The sequence below is a fragment of the Micrasema longulum genome, unplaced genomic scaffold (genome assembly GCF_059751315.1).
Source record: "Micrasema longulum isolate JH-2025_06_02 unplaced genomic scaffold, ASM5975131v1 h1tg000511l, whole genome shotgun sequence".
NCBI classification, from domain to species: domain Eukaryota; kingdom Metazoa; phylum Arthropoda; class Insecta; order Trichoptera; family Brachycentridae; genus Micrasema; species Micrasema longulum.
The window spans coordinates 1,038,609-1,056,212 of NW_028277708.1; the positions used below are offsets into that span (position 1 = coordinate 1,038,609).

The 17,604-nt window shown below is 31.5% G+C and overlaps 1 protein-coding gene across 9 annotated transcripts in view; it reads left to right on the forward strand.

Annotated features, from left to right (window-relative positions):
- Pka-R1 (protein kinase, cAMP-dependent, regulatory subunit type 1) overlaps window positions 1-17,604 on the forward strand; it is a 147,173-nt gene that overhangs the window by 36,503 nt on the left and 93,066 nt on the right. The gene's annotated exons all lie outside the window — the stretch shown is intronic.

Here is a 17,604-nt window from a genome sequence, read left to right on the forward strand (position 1 = left end):
ATGGTGCATAAGGCACTGTATTGGTACACCAATCGCAGCGTATCTTGATAAGTTTTGTAACATGAAGGTAAGATGATCAGTCTTACGCTTCGGGTATTTTTACCTAATCAAATAGGTATGTGTGACGTGTTAAAAATGTTAATTACTTGCCTGTATTATTACTATAAACGTTTTTTAATATTCCAATATTAATACATTTTACTCGTTCACCCTAGTACACAATATCTCTAATATTATTTTGTCATCTGTATTTTTAAATTTGTGTGTTTTGATATGATCTACTGTTTTAATACATAAAATAATAAATATTTTTTGTGTCTGTTACGGTTACTGAACTTATATTGTTTGAATTATTTGATTGTTTTTTGATGACTCATGACTAAAAAGATATCTTCAATATTTAAGTCTCAGATAAATTAAGGGAAATAATCTTCTATGGGGGTTTTATTGTTCACTTATTTGTTTTATACATTTGTATAAACCGCTTTAAATTTGACTTAATACGCCTATTATTACTGAGAATTCTTACTTATTTAATTTAAGAAAAATAATCTTAGTAAAAACCTTTTACTGTTTTATGAAAATGATGTGTAAACAGATTCTATAATTATATATGTATAAAATATCCGCCTGGTATACAAACAAAACTGTTAAAATCACAACACCATATCAAATCATCGTTAAATTACGTTAGTACTCAAGTTATTGAGAAAACTATCGTAATATTGTGTTTTTTATACGCATCTCTTAAATTTTACCTAATACTGTGCGTGTGTACCTATATGTTTAAGGAATAAGTCGTAAAGCGTAATATATCTCTGCCATATAAAGCATGTAATTCCGTGGGAAGCACAACAATTTCAAAATATTTCATTACAAATTAATAATATGATACGTAATGTATTATACGAGTATATTATAGTATTATTCTCAAGAAATACTGTATCGATGACTGGTTTTTTAGTTTCATACTGCGGGAGTTTAGACGCGACGAATCCCCCTCAGTTAAATCTATTTAATTATATTTGCAGTTTTTTTTTAATACGCTTTGAAATTTTAATAAGTTATTTTATAATACCTGCCAGTACAATTTCATCAGTCTTGCTATCGCTATACGCAATTAATCTTTTAACATCGAATACGTAAATATGTATGTTTGTAAAGTTACTAAAAAAAATGTATCAGCGATATATTTATTTATAGGCGAACTTTGGCTCGGCTACTCACCAAGCAGTGAACCGGTCGCGGCCTATCATTGGCGGTATATCTACGAGTATGTTTTATAAACGTAAAAGAGTATTATTTTCAAGGCAAAATATCGCAGCAAATGCACATTAAATAGTTTCTAACATTATCGAGACTCTAGACAGTCCAGTCGCGTAACCTCAATTCCTTCCATATATAGAATTTATTCCATCAACCAGTTACTTAGATGTGATAAATTTCCAACAATTATTTACCTCTTTATGTATTAAATTATATTCAAAATTACCTTTGTACTTTCAGATACAAGTTTTCGATAAACCGATTCGAATCAAACGCGCAGATTTCTTTCTAGATTCAATAAATATTATTTTAAACCGGTATGGATACAAATCCGTATTGTTCGTAAGTTCACGAGTTATTAAAAAATATTATTGATATTTTTGACTCTCCAGATTTTTGCCACGCATGTTATTTTTTTAATGACTGGTATTTTTATCAAAACTTATTTATGAAGTCGAGAAGGATAAGTCGTTGCCAAGAATTTTGTCAATTTATAATATTCTACATCCACTAGCGTGTTCCCATTTCAAAATTATGCTTAATGTACGCATCAAACATAAAAAATAATTCATAATTTATTTATGTTTCCGATACATTTCAAATATTTTTTCGATATTTCATGTATATTTTCTTCAGTCTTTTCCCCTCTTCCGGATGCTGTTTTAAAAATGTTTTATAATTTATTGTTTGTAAATGTACAATATTTTATTGCCAACTATCATTGCCGTGTTTCCTCTCACTCGATAATCATCTTCTTCATTGTAAAGTCAATTTCAATCAACTCCTATCATTCATCTTGCTTGATTGGACTATTATTTTACACAGCGGCCATGTCCCGACCACTATTGCAGCTCATAAAGCGTGAATCGTTAGCTGGCTATATCTCCTATATTATGCAGAAGCTAATGGTTCCTAGGTACGCACACAAAGAAAAACATTTAGTAAGTTACGATACTTCGAGTCGGTCCAAATCTTTGTAGACAAAAGCCTGGAATTTACCCCCAAGGGAGCCACTAAGATTAACAAATCACAACGGAGACTTCCCAGACTTCCATATTTACTTTTATAAAATGTTTTCCATCTTTGTTGTGATTTGTTTTATTTAGTAAAACTTAATTTATCGCAGTGTATAGCCTTTGAAGACTTCTTAAATTAATTTCTCAACAATGTAATTGAAAACTTTATATGATGTGTATTTTGTTTTTTTATTATGTTTCCACGTTTTGTCTTTTTTTAAATGTTTTATGATAATGATTATTATGATTTATCAAGAATAATGAAATATTTTTTTCCATAATTGTGGTTTGAAGCATTTATATCAATGATAAGATACAATATAATATAGTCTAACGGTGAAGCATGTTTAAAAGTTGTTAAATAAATATTTTTTTGATAAAATGATCAAATATATTCATTCCTACGTTCGCCAGTTTTAAAGCACTAAAAGTATTTTACTTTGCATGATATATTGAATAATTTTTAATTTATTGGTAGAGTGTTTCTTCATTTTGATGCTATGACCCCCATTAGTGCGGTGGCCATCTTCTGGGTTATATTTTTTTTAGAAGGGTTGTTATTATTAAACGCACTGTCAACTCAAAGATAAATTTCCGGCCGTGGTTTACTTTACCTGAAAATTAGCAATTCTAGGCCCACGAATTATCTTTCAGCAGTTCAAAATCGTTTACACAATATGTTTTAAAGTACCTAATTGAATTATGCTGTTTATGTTCCGTGATCTGAAAGCGAGTCTTAATTTCGTTAATAATGTATTTTGCGTCTGGTATAGGAAAAAGTTTAATTTTTCACATGGAAAAACAAGATGATAAAATCATATATACGTGGATCGTCACGTTGTTACGGAAGTATTTAAAATGTACATACATTAATGTGAGCCACTATGAAATTTCTCAAATAGTTAGAAGATCGTTAGCAAACATCTCACTGTGTCCTTATCAATCAACATAATGTAAAACTATTTTTCGCTAACGGTAGAAATATTGTAATTTCCTCGAATTGACCGTAGATTTACTTACATAATTAAAGTTGAAACCCATGATTTGGTTATTCAATTTTTAAAAACACCTTGAGTCTGTTTTAGTCGACCTTTTTATTAGAACTTACTTGATTTAAGACAATTTCAATTTATTGTTATTTGTTCTGAACTAACATTACAAAATTTTGCAGAACATGCTTGTTCTGTTTAATATTACGTTTTACATACCTTAAAAAAATTATTGTGTGAAATAGTATATTTGCCAAACGGATCACAAATACTAGTGTTACTGAGGTTTATTTTTTGTCATCTTTGTGTTCAGAATGCCTTTTAATGCGAAAAATAGTAAAAACGTCCCCGCCAAATAATTAAATTTGCCACTCAACTGATCGGCTAGATTGTTCATTAAATGCCAGCATTTATTTGAATGGCTAGGCCGTTCGTTGAATGAATGTTTAACGAAAGAACTGAACGTCGCGTCGCTTAGCCTCTTTAATTTTAATTCAATAATAATAATTTGTTGTTTTTTAATTGATTTTCTTATGTGAAATTAGGTTAGGTTAGGATAGGTCGGGTTAAGTGTTATAATAAAAAAAACGGTTTTTATTGCTTAAGGTACTCTTATATTTAACTTTATAATTCATCCTAAACTTAACTTAATAAGTAAAAAAACATTTTTTATTATTATTAAACTTAACCCAACCTATCCTATCTAACCTAACCCGGCGGGTTTTGGTTCGGCCGTTTCCAAAGGGCCAGCTTTCAACCAGCCAACACGTCGAATGTCGAATTATCTTAATTCATTAAACGAACGGCCTAACCATTTGGTTGAATGCCGGCATTTAATGAACGGCCTACCCGCTCAGTTGAGTAACTGATTCAACTATTTGGCGGCGACATATACATTATCTTTAAAAAATTGCCCTTTGTAATGTTATGAGAATTACTCGCAATAATTTTCTGGTTGAATCTTAAACCCATAAGCATAACAAGGTATTTTTAATTATTATTTACGCGTTGTGGAATATCTATGAGGTATAATTTTCACCGCGCAAAATCGCTTTAGCCAGAGCATTACTGAAATAAAGTTTATAGTGTCTGAATCCTTCTTCCTTCTTACCTAGTTTCGTCTTCTCCAATCCTCAAGGCGATGTAGTGGCAGTAAAACCAGGGATCTTATTCCGACGCCATGCCGGTCGACAAAATATTTAATCAATCAACGTGAGACCGTTTTCAGAGCCGTTTTGTTTTAAGAGGACAGGGGTCCAGAATAAGCCCTCGCTCGTGAAATGATTCATGGGCTCCGGCTACCCGACAGATGCTCCCGACAGATCTTGACATTTTCTCGGGAAACATATTTAGCTCTGTTTGTCGTCTCGTCTGGGCAAATAGGATTAAAAGTCAAAGTTAACATCAGATGCGTTTATAAATCAACGACTTGTGTTTTTCTAATCACCCCTACACCATTTATTTTGCAGTATATTTTGAACGTTAAAATTACGCAGTTTTCATTTTCGACATGTAAGAAATTAAATTTAAATATTTTTTAATCTCTCTTAATCTTCAATCCTTCTTAGTCCTGCCAGCAATTTAATTCTCAACACGGGTCTTGAATGAATTAATGTTCAATATACTAATGTGTACTCTCCGTACTTAAACATTATTTGTTTATTGTACGGTCTTTTTACATACTTTGATTTATATGGTTTCATGATTAGTTTATTTACAATATATTTCTTAAGCCGCTAACTGTATGTCCCAGCGAAAATAACTACACTGTGTGTAAGATAAGAATAGAAATAGATTGCAGTTCACATCATCCAAGTTACTATCTATTTTCGCCAAACCCGATCTAAAAGTGAATCGGGAGCAATCGGCAATGGACACTTTGAAATCGATTCTGCTACGGACTAGGTAAGTTGAATGGAACCGGGTTTATGTATTGCTCTAACCCTACTTGGGTTAGAACGATACAAAGAGAAGATCAATCTTGGTTCTAGAAACATCCAGTGTTCCATACAAAGCCGGCTAAATGACACAAGGATTGTAGATTGAAAATACTATTTATACGAGGGCGGATTGAAAATGAAGCTACCTAAGTAGGAAAAATACTTTTTTCAAACACCATTTATTTCTCAACATAGTCTCCTTTTACTTTGACACACTTAGTAAGACGATATTCCAACTTTTTTATACCATCTGAATAATACGATTTCGGGAACCTCTCAAAATACGCGTTAGTTTCGGTAATCACTTCTTCGTTCGAGCTGAATCTTTTTCCTGCGAGCCATTTTGGAAGTTTGAAAACAGGAAAAAGTCACTAGGAGCTAAATCTGGACTATAAGGTGGATGATCAACCAATTCGAAGTGTATTTCACGTAATTTTAGCATGGTATCTAATGCTGAACTAAAGTGAACCGATATCTAAAATGAACCGGTGCGTTGTCGTGAAGAAAGAGCACCTTTTTCTTCTTTAAATGTGGTCGTTTTTCCTTGATTGCATCATTCAATTGATCCAATAATGCACGATAGTACTTTCCTGTGATTGTGGATCCCTTTTCAAGATAATCGATGAGCAATATTCTGAGTGGATCCCAAAATACAGTGGCCATAACCTTGCTAGTCGATTTCACTGCCTTTGCCTTCTTCGGAGCACTTCCACCAGCCTCCACCCATTGTTTCGATTGATTTTTGGTTTCAGGTGTATAGTAGTGCACACATGTTTCATCAACAATTATTAATCGACGCCAAAAATCAACAGGATTACGCTTTATCATGTCCAAACACTGCTGTGAAGTGGTCTCTCGAACTCGTTTTTGTTCGACACTGAGCAAACGCGGCACCCATCTTGCCGATAGCTTTTTCATATGCAAATGTTCATACAAAATGTTGAACACACGTTCATATGAGATGTTTACCATTTCAACAATCTCACGCAACTTCACTCGGCGATCATTCTTAACTATATCGAAGATTTTCTTGATATTTTCTTCAGTAACTACTTCTTTTGGCCTTCCCGTTGATGGTGTTGTTGCAGTGCTTGTTCGGCCGCGTTTAAATTTAGCAATCCAATATTTTATCATGTAATCTGACGGAACACTCACCGTAATGTTTATTGAGCTTTTCTTTTGTCTCTTTTGCCGTTTTCCCTTTCAAATAATAGTGTTTAATCACTGTACGAAATTCCCTTATTTCCATTTTTCAAGAAACACAAAAGTTGTTTACTTCAAACGACTGCAACAAATAAACTAATCGATGAATTTGGGTGACATTTTAACAGCTGCCGTTTGACAGATCGCAATTTGGAATATTTTTTTTTTTGTGTTTGTGCTGCCATCTAGCGCTAGGTAGCTTCATTATCAATCCGCCCTCGTATATGTCCCTGTTTGTATACGTACAAAAAAATAATAAAATATGTTTTGCCCAATTAGTGTGATTTTTCTTAAGTTAAATAAATGATTTTCTCGGATATTTTCGTTTTGCACTTAATTTATCGATTAAAAGTCCATTAAACGTTCATGTTCTTGGCTTTTTCGTATTTATTCGTATAAAGATAATCTATAGAACGTTTTTTTAAAAACAATAGTAACCTACCTGTTAATAATATTTCAATTTTATCAACTTTAATACTATTTTATGTTTTGTATATTAAGGTTGCACTGGCACAGCTAAATTTGCATGTGTTTATATTTAATTAGTATCTAAACTAATATCGACACTATACTGACAGAATGCATTAAGTCAACAGTCTTTATATATTTAAAATATTTTTTAATATAGGCGCAAGGTGTTGATTTAAAATGTTATGCTCGCCTAGAATAAAGATTACTATTTCAAAGCTTAAAAAAAGAAAATTGTGGGAGAAATAATGCGTTGAAAGAATAAAAAAGCTTTAAGTGCGATTATCTCGGAACTTGTTTTTATGGCTTAATGCATTCTGTTAGTAAAGCCTCGATATGTCATTAAAATATTTTTTAATTTATTCACGTATTGAATTAACTTTAATGTCGGCCTCGTAGTGTAAGGGCACAGCGCATTTGCCTACCATGCAGGAGGTCTCGGGCTCGATTCCCGACATAACTAATATAAAATATTTATTCAGAAGGGTGTTTTCACACTAGAATATTTCTTTACTGAAGCGTAAGGCTGATCATTTTACAGTAACAAAAATTAACAAGATACGCTGTGATTGGTGTACCAATGCAGTGCCATATGCACCATGAGGTGCGGAAAGAGAATGATGATGATGATCGATTTAACCCCACGTATAAGTTATCCGGGTAACTAGTTTGAGTAAAGCATTGGTTTTACTCTAACTCCGGTTTAAGGTCAATTGAAATAAATTAAGATGAAGTTTAAATTTAGATGGCTTGAACTTTATCGACCGACATGTGCACTAAAGTCATATTAACTACTTTTGGAATTTATAGTGTTTTTTGCGGATTACTTTATTGACATTTCCCAGCCTGAGTGGTCACTGAGTCTATTCTGATGTACTTGTGCCATGCACATTACCAGCATTACAAAATTGTTTTTTTTTTTGTTTCAAACTGAATTTGATCAAAACCTTTAAGTTTCATAGAGAAAAATATAGAATAGAAAAACCTTGTTGAATTTGTAGTATTCTTTTATTGGATTAGTCGGTACACATTTTTAAAGCACGTGTTTGTATTGCTAATATAAATTAAATCCGAGTGTATTATAGCGGGCACGTGTTTAACAAAAGCGTATAATTTGACACAATGAAGTATTGAGCGGTTTAATCTTCAGAAACCTTTTCTATCTTCTTTACACAGCAGCTCTGAAAATGGATTACTAGACGTTTCCAGAACTTAAGAGCAACAAAGGCTGACAGATCACGGGCTGAACTTCATCCTGGGACTTTGTATCAGATCCATAATATTTTTATTCATAGACAATCAAAATATAAAAGATGTTAGGTTAGACTGATGTATAATCGGTTTTATGAAATATTTATTTAACTTTTTGTACAAAATTTTGATTGTAAATTAGGAAGCTTATTGCCAAATGGCAATTTCTTCCAACCAACCAATAAAAGAAAAGTTTAATTTTTATAGTTCAAGTTACAAAACATATAAAATAGAAAATAAATTTAAAAAAATCTAAAAATATATAAAAATAGAAATAATTGGATGTGTATATCAATAACCTTAAATCAATACTATTACTTAATGGGAAAAAGGAAAAAAGAGGAAAGAGGAAAGGAGGAGAGATTAAGAAAGAGAAAGGAGATGTTTCTTCAGACGTGATTTAAACAGAGATACTGTAGTAACATCTTTGATGGTGGATGGGAGATGATTCCTCAGTCGAGCCGCATGGCCACTATACGAGTTAAAGAAGAGAGAGGAATTGTGGATGGGTATTACGAGGGTGCTTTGAGAATTAGAACTAAGAGGTAAACTATGAACTGATAAGCGTTAAAATTTTTCACGGAGGTATATAGGAGCGTTGGGACTATAAAGTACATTGAACAGAAGTGAGAGGGAGTGATAGTTTCTCCGCTGTCTAATTTTGATCCATTTCAGTTGCCTACGAAAATCAGAAATGTGGTCATATTTCCTAAGACCAAAAATATACCTTATGCATGTATTCTGAAATCGTTCAAGCTTATCGAGTTGCTCACAGCTTAAATCAGTCATGGAAATACATCTGTTTAAAAAAAGGAAGTTTATTTGCATAAATATTTAAATTTTGGGGTTCTTTTTGAACGCCTTGTGAATAACGCAATGGAAATCAAGATGTGGTAGAGTGAGATTCGAACCGAGCACTAGCCACGGAACCACAACCCGATAAAATATTTAATTGTTATTTTTGCTATTATTTAATTATGTACGTGCTTCCACTTTCCATTATGTTGTATCCCAACTCAACACAGGGCCCTTGGCCTCGTAGAGTTTGGGATATGTTATTATTATATTTTTTGTAATATGTATGTATTTGTATTAATAAACAGTTAAATATAATTATTTAGAATATATATTAAACACAATTTTATACAATATTCCCTAGGAGTTTTTGGGAAAAATCAATAAACTCGTATCACCCTATTTATCGTTATCAAATAAATTCCAGTTCGAAAGTGTGTAGGTTGTATTAAAATTTGGCAAACACTTACCTTTTTTATTTATTGTTAATTGGATAAACCGTTGGTTTTTGCGTTTATTTCGTTAATTTTTCCTCATTAACAAAATGCATAAATTCTTCATTTTAACGATCTTATTTGTATCCAACTGGAGAAATGTAGGTACCCGTACACAAAAGAATTCGCCCTCCGATTTATTTTAATTATTGTCATTCCTTCGAGAAAATAGTTTTTTCTTCTATACATTAAACCCCTCGCAAATTGCTCCCCGAAGTCACTTCGCAGAAAATGAAGAAAAATATATGGCCGAATAATGTTTCCACGACTTTATGCGGAGAACGCAATATGCGAAATATTCCGAATGCCCTCATTCGTTGCCCTAACAATTTAATATACAGAGAGGAAGGAAATTTTACTGGATCATAAACATTTTTTTAAAATTAATATTAGTTAATTAGTTAAGAGACACCTTTTCTCGAATCTCAAAAATTGTCTCTTTTGAAGCGCCCCGATTCCCACGACCTAGAGGTGAATAAGTGTTATGAAGGCGTTATAATTTATATAGGCTACCTACATACCTAGCAGTGTTTACTGTTTATGCATATTCGAGCGGCATCATAGGTATATAAATCTATGTACGAGTATCTTATCAATGCATTTTATTCAAATTTTCAATTATGGTAATGTATACTGCAAACCAAATACAACGTTTCTGTTAATAATTTCTCTTTAGTGTGAAATATAAATGTACCTATTTACATCATATTTTAACGGGATATGAAGCAGAAGGTCAACCACTTTTTACGATAAACGTTTTTGATCGAATTATTTTGCGGTGGGTAGTTTTTATAATTATCATACGTACGTATTATTGTGTACTGCAAATTTGCTATAAAAATAGTTTAGTTTATAACCAATAAATGTACTTGAGCAAATTATTCGTGGCAATAGCATATTATTTTCTAAAACCAACTGGATCTTTGATGGCAACAAATACATGGATATTTTTCCAAATAATTATTATCTCAATTATAATACTATATTTAAAACTTCCTTTTGGGAACGGTATTTTTTTATTTCATCTGTACTAAATATATAGTAGATATAATGTATATTTTTGAAATGAATATTTGAGTTCTTTAATTTACTCAAATATGAACATTTTTCAAATATTTTAATTCACTAACATTTCTTGTTTACAATGCTTAATATTTTTTAATAACGTAATAATTTTGTTTAATATTTTGAATATTTTTATGCCATTTACGCGCTCTGTTAATTATTATTTCCATGTTTCCAATATGATTAAGACAAATTTTAATTTGCTTACTGATTTTTTTTACTACCTCTCTAGAATATTATAAAACATTTTGCAAAAAAAAATATATCCATAGTCGGTAAGATACGTGTATTTAAAGTTTCGGCTACATGTTTTATGTCCATAGAGATTGAAGTTCTTAAATTATATCGCTGTACAATAATAGTTTGATATCGGGTCAGCCAAGTGGATAGTGGATAGTGATGCCAGAAGACGGATCCGAAATAACTTGACAAAAATGTCACGAGGAATGGCGGTTATGAAATCGTTGCTACATCGTTTCACGAACTCGACGGCAGATAGAAATAATTCAGGAATCCTGTATGTAATTAATTTTTTCTCCGATTTTTCACACAGACAGACAAACAGACCGATCTGATCGTCCGTAATTATTATTGTCTTCTCACATTATGTATTTATTTTAGGAATATAAAAATATATATACAAAATGCCTACAGAATATCTAAATAATATAGTTACATACGTAATACAGTTAAATTAACAGTCGTTTTGGTGTTTATATTGGCACTAGTTCAATGGATTGCATTATTCCCAAAATGTAATGTAGGTTATTAAAAATGCGTGTTTTTAGATTTAAACACGTTTTATATTTATATTGACATGCGACCGGGTTTTGTTGTAACTGACATCATCATTTTTATTTATGAAATAACAATGATCTATTCCAACTTCTTAAAAAATGTATTAACCTTTCAATTTTAATACTAGCTTTATACTCGTAAATGCAATTTTATTTAATAAATTGACGAATTCCTGTGATATTGTTTTAAAAATGCGTAATATGTAATCACCAAAATAGCCTGCTTGAAATATTTTTGCTAAGGTTTCTTTTCTGTCGACCCTTATTAATAATACTCGTATTATATATTTATGAGTAAGGTCTATTTTTTTCTAGCCGTTTAAAATCAGGTTGTGGTCCTGTGGCTAGTGTCTCGGACTCACGGACCAAAGGTCCGTGGTTCGAATCCTACTCTACCCCAACTTGATTCCCATTTTCTAATATTGAGTTATTTACAACTCGTTGAAAATGGCCCTCAAAATTAAATATTTGGGTAAATCATAAGAACGCAAATACGAGTATTTCTTTTTAAAAAAAAAAAAAAAAAGGTCGACTATTTAAGTTAAGCAAATTTACAAAATCTGATCCGATAATTGTACAATACACAAATTATAATGATGTTTTAACTTTCAAAGTTTGCAAAATATATTTTTTAATCCCTATTATGAAATCATGTAGATAGTATTTTTGTAAAGCGAAATACCACGTGGGTGTATGAATATACATTTAAAATATTTTCGTTTGTTCGAAAATTCCTAATTTTTCATTCATATTTTTATATTCCAGCTACAACCACATTATCATGCAAATGATTCCTCTGACTTCGTGCTCAGACGATTTTTTCTCTTATAAAAGATGAATTTCTTATTCTGTCTAGAAATAGTTACGCGATGTTGGTACTTCGCTATTGTATTATTTTTATATGAAAATAAGGTTTGCGAAGTATAGAAAACAAGGCTATTTCCAAAGGGTAACTTTTATTATCTTCCGTTGATATTGATCTAAACAAAATACTGTCTGGGGTAGGTTTTCTAGCTAACAATAGAAATCTTCCAAAGCTGCCAATCGACCCCACAAACAGATCTGATAGGTCGCATTTACAAAGAAACCTAGATCAAAGAACCGGAATTGAAATTTCACGTGTTTATTTCCGTCAAATAATGTGAATATACCATTTATATGTAGATACAGGAAGTAGATTTTGGAAAAGGGTGGTCAAATGAACAATAAAACACCCCACGTGTAAATTCTTATTTACTTTTTTTCATACTCTATTTTGGAAAACTCCATTTTGGAAATTTCATATTATTGAAGTTTTATAGGTATTTAGGTAAATGAATGTCTTTAATTAGCTGTTATAATTGGCATGTTCTGCGTCTTGACTTAAGTGTTTTTTTGTAAATAAGAAAATAAATTAATTATCGAATATCAACCCTTGTACTTTCTCCTTTCTTCGTGCCCACCTAATTGTCCATACGTACGCTAATTGTAACGTACCTCAATCATTTGTTAAATGGACGCATGATGATCATCAAGAACGATAAAATATTTTAGAAAAAAATGTATTTCAGGAACTCGCCGTGAAACTCTTATGAAATAAAATCTACAGTATTGTGGGAATTGATGTAAACACAAGCAGATCTATTTTAAATATAGTGTTTTTTAAGAAAACATATATCTTACGGTGTTTTTCAATATAATTTATGTCAGCACGCCTGAATTGTAGCTTCAATCGCCTTAACGTTCATCATACAATATATATATATATATTTTAATCTAGCCTTAAGCCCTAGGATTATTATTATAAACCTAGGCGAGTTTCCAGGCAAATCAAAAAGATTCGCCTCATCGTTTTTTAAATAGTTCACCAACTTCAAAGAAACATGACATGGTGCTGAATCGTGCTGGAAGATTAGTTCTCCAAAATTTTGTTTTGAATATTTTACAAATCCGCAAAAACACTGTAACTGAGTGAACGTAATGAGTAAAACGACTGACGTTGACAATAACTATGTTGACATAATATATGAATAACTATGTTGTTAACTATGTTGACGTTGACAATAACTATGTGTATGTACATATAAATATTTATATGTATATATACATATTATAGCACATAACAGGTTGTTTATTTTTTTAACATATTGGTTTACAACTTTGCTTCCGCCGTTTTCCTGTAGATGGCTTTAGCGGTAAGTAGTGATCGAAATAAATAGATCATACACGTCGTGCAATAAACTTGGGCACCGGTCAACATAACCTCATAGAAACATTAGTCGATTTGTGTCTGCATCAAAAAGTTATTCTCTATTGAAAATGTCAGTTTACGAGCCAAATTTTCGTCATTTGCGGGAAGCTCGAATTTTTTGCTTCAATATGAAGAAATCTGCGGCTAAGGCTCATCAAATGCTCGCAAATACTCATGGTGAGGCTGTTATTAGTGAAAGAACGTGTCGTGAATAGTTTCAACGCTTCAAGAACGGTGATTTTCACGTCGAAGACCACCACAGCGGTGGAAGAGGGAAGATTTTTTAAGATGGAGATATGGAGGCATTACTTGATGAAGACTCGTGTCAAAGTCAAGAAGAATTAACACGATCATTGGGAGTAACTCGACAAGTAATTTCAAAACGCCTCAAAACTATGATAATGATTTAGAAGCAAGGAAATTGGGTGCCGTACGCGTTGAAGTGGTTTTGCAACATGACAATGCTCGACCCCGCCGTGTAGCGAAAGTAGTCAAGACATACTTGGAAACGTTGAAATGGGAAATCCCACCCCACTCGCCGTATTCTCAGACGTTGTTCCCTCTGACTATCATTTGTTTCGACCGATGGCACACGGCCTGGTTGACCAACAGACCTCCGGTCTTCTGATGGAGTAAAAAATTTGGTTGATTCGTGGATTCGCTTTTAAAGATGACCAGTTTTTTCAACGCGGGATTCGTACGCTGCTCGAAAGATGGGAGAAAGTATTGGCCACGGATGAAAAATTGTTTGAATCATAAATGTACAACCAATTTTTTTTTACAATAAGGCCTCGAATTTTGGAAAAAAAACGGCGGAAACAAAGTTGTAAACCTATATAAATAGCCGTCGAAACTGTCTTGCGGCAGAGTAGCCATCTTAAAAAAATAAAGAATAGTTGATTGTTCACATTAATTCGCACAATATTGTAATCAAATAACGCTTTGATGTTTCTTAAAATGACTTTATTATCTCAATTAATTTATTCTTGGATCTATAGGAAGTCAATATCTTTATTTTGATCATATTTTGATTTGACAGTTGACTCGAGAAACGAAAGAGAAAATAATAATTTATTTCAAATTATTTAGTAAATTTTGTTATGACAAACCATTTTCAATTATGATCACATCAATGTCGCTGCCAAACTTATTTAATAACAAATCATCACTCATGCAAAAAGCCTTGACCTATAGGCGCCGCTAAGTCCAGACTTAAGACGAGAAAACACTATCTTTTATTTTTATTTTTTTAGTTCAGTTTATTCAGATAAAAAATATAAGTATACAATATTACGTGCTACTAAATAAATATACATTCAATACAAGTATTTACATTATTGTTTTCGATTACATAAAAAAAAAACAATTCTTGGGTACATTTACAATTTTCTTCTTTTTTTCTGTTTCATTCGATATTTTATAATTACGTAAAGTCAAATAAAATGATAGTAATTGTCTTCGTGTGAGAAAATGTCCTTATATCCGGGGGAAATAAAGAATACAGTTCTTCGTGTGAAATGGAATCAGAATCCTGGAAGAGTGTTTTCGACTCGATGGTTACCCAGGTATAAATTATAAAAATATTAATCTGCGTCAAGACCGATGTGCAATATTTATTTGACAGTTTTAATTGCAATAGTTCAGTCTCAGTATGTTACAAATGATCGCTGATGTGCCGCGATTGGAGTGTCAATGCAGTGCCCCGAGCGCCACTGGATGCGGAATGCGAAATAATGATGATCACAGGATGATAAATGGAACTTATTTGTTTGGTTGTTTGTTATTTTATATCTATACTACATACTTCTTTACTCTTATATTTCTCTAAAAGTATTATTGTGTTTTCATGTTCTCATGAGAATAAAAAGACATTTGATAACTTTCTGTGAGAAGAGCAGGACTAATATATGCCCACATCATCTGTACTGAAAATACATTTAGATTTATGGATGATTGACATTGATATATTTAATAAAAATCTTATGTGAGAGACTTGAATTTTGAATCTTGTATATTCTTTGTACAATAGACATACTAGAGATGTATTGTTTTTTTAAAAAAATAATATTACTGTAGTATTTAACTAAGCCTTGAACGTTTTTATTATTTTTAAGTGTGATTTTTACACCATTCGATTCTTTAAAATTTACTTGTCCCATTGCTCTTTACTTCTAGTTGTTCTACGAAATCTGTGGATTTTTTTTATACTTTAGTCAAACGGAAATTTATTATTGGCAAACGCATTGTAATTATGAAGATATCGCATATTTAAATGTATCTACATATTTTTTTATTTTTGTTTCTTAAATTTCATTAAAAAAACTTCAGTTTTTAATTTAAATTTTGTGTTTATGTAAAAAATTCACGAAAAAAGTAAGATATAACAACCCATTTTGCCCATTTTTTCGCTTTTTTTATTTTAAACTTAACTTTTTGAGTTCAACAGGACCCTGGAGATAAAATTTTTGTACATTGATTTAAGTGTTCGCAGTGTTATGCCGATGAAACCATAAAACTATTTCAGGTTGCTTAAACACCATCATTATTAAATTAGGCGATTTAAAACTAGATATATTATGTAAATACATTGTTCAACATTTTAATTCTCCTCCTGATATTTAATTCTGATGAACTTAGGAAACTTTTGATAAAATTATCGATCGTCTCCACCTACATTATAAACATTTTGCCTTAACTTTTAAGCCATTAATCAAAAGTATTAGACGACCTTTGTGTAATATGGTTAGAGACTTGAGACGTACATACTTTTCGAGAACAGATTTCGTAATGTTTTTCCTGACTTGACAGATCTCGTAATCGCTATCTATTGTTCTCAATTCTTAGTGGATATATCAAATTCTTAAGTTTTTAGTAATTTTTATAAAAATAAACTTAATTATTTGATTAATTAAAATCCAACTTCATAATACAAGGTATACATAAGTTCATTAAAAGCCTCAAGTTTATTTTATTTTTTATTAATATTCTTTGTTTACAAAGATTTGCGTTTTCGTATAATTTACTTTTTACTATTCACTATCACCGTCAGTGCACCTAGTATGTGTAGTCCATATGTCTGTCGCCCTCAATATATTGTTTCCAATTCTGACGGCGATAGGGTATGTTAGTTCATTAGTTTGTTAGTAAACCGGGAGAAACAAGTACGGCCGGGAAAACCAGAGCCATCACCACCTCTTCACCGGCCAATCTGTAACAGTTCTTACAGAGCAACCTTTTCATTTTTTTTATTAAGATCAAAATTTTATCCACTAAATCAACTGAACCGTTGACATAAGAATATGAGTTTATAATAATTTAACTTTGTCATTTACATGCGCCGTGGCACAATTGGTTAAACGACCAACTGTGAAACTTGCGACGCGTGTTCGATTTTCGTCATTTGCAAAACATTCAAGGAATTGGATTTTCTTAATTTGTCTGGGTGTTGTGTATTTTTAATAATTTCCTTCCATATTATTTATTTCTTACCTGCTGAGAAGACGAGCCTTCGAAACAGAGGCTTAGCGGGTTATTCATTAAAAAAAAAAAAACATTTTTGTACATTATTCAAAATTTTAATCTTCATATTCGAAAAAATTATCCCGCATAACCTAAGTGTGTTCAAACTATGTAGATAGAAAATAAATTGAACGAGTAGGTTCAAATGAATTTTACGATACCAAAAATACGTTTCATTAAAATTTATATTATTATTCTCTTTTGACTATCAAATAATTAAATAAACATTTGGTTTAAACGATAGCATTTGAATACTTTCCAGTAGAAATCATTTTCTCCATTGTTGATTTTAGAACATATTTAGTGAAGAAATTTCCTGTTATGTAATCAAATATTTAGTCAGGGCATGTTTAATTATTTAAATAACAAAAACCTTTTATTTAATTAGAGACAGTATGCTATTTGTTTTTTTTTTCGTAATACCACAGTAAAATATTCAAGAAAACATATATTGCCTTTACCCAGAACAATCTAGCCTAATGGTTTAAAGTCGATTCTATCAAGTGTCTTTTTATTTTTATTTATATTTTACACTGATTTAAAAAAATGTGTATCTGCATAAATATTTTGT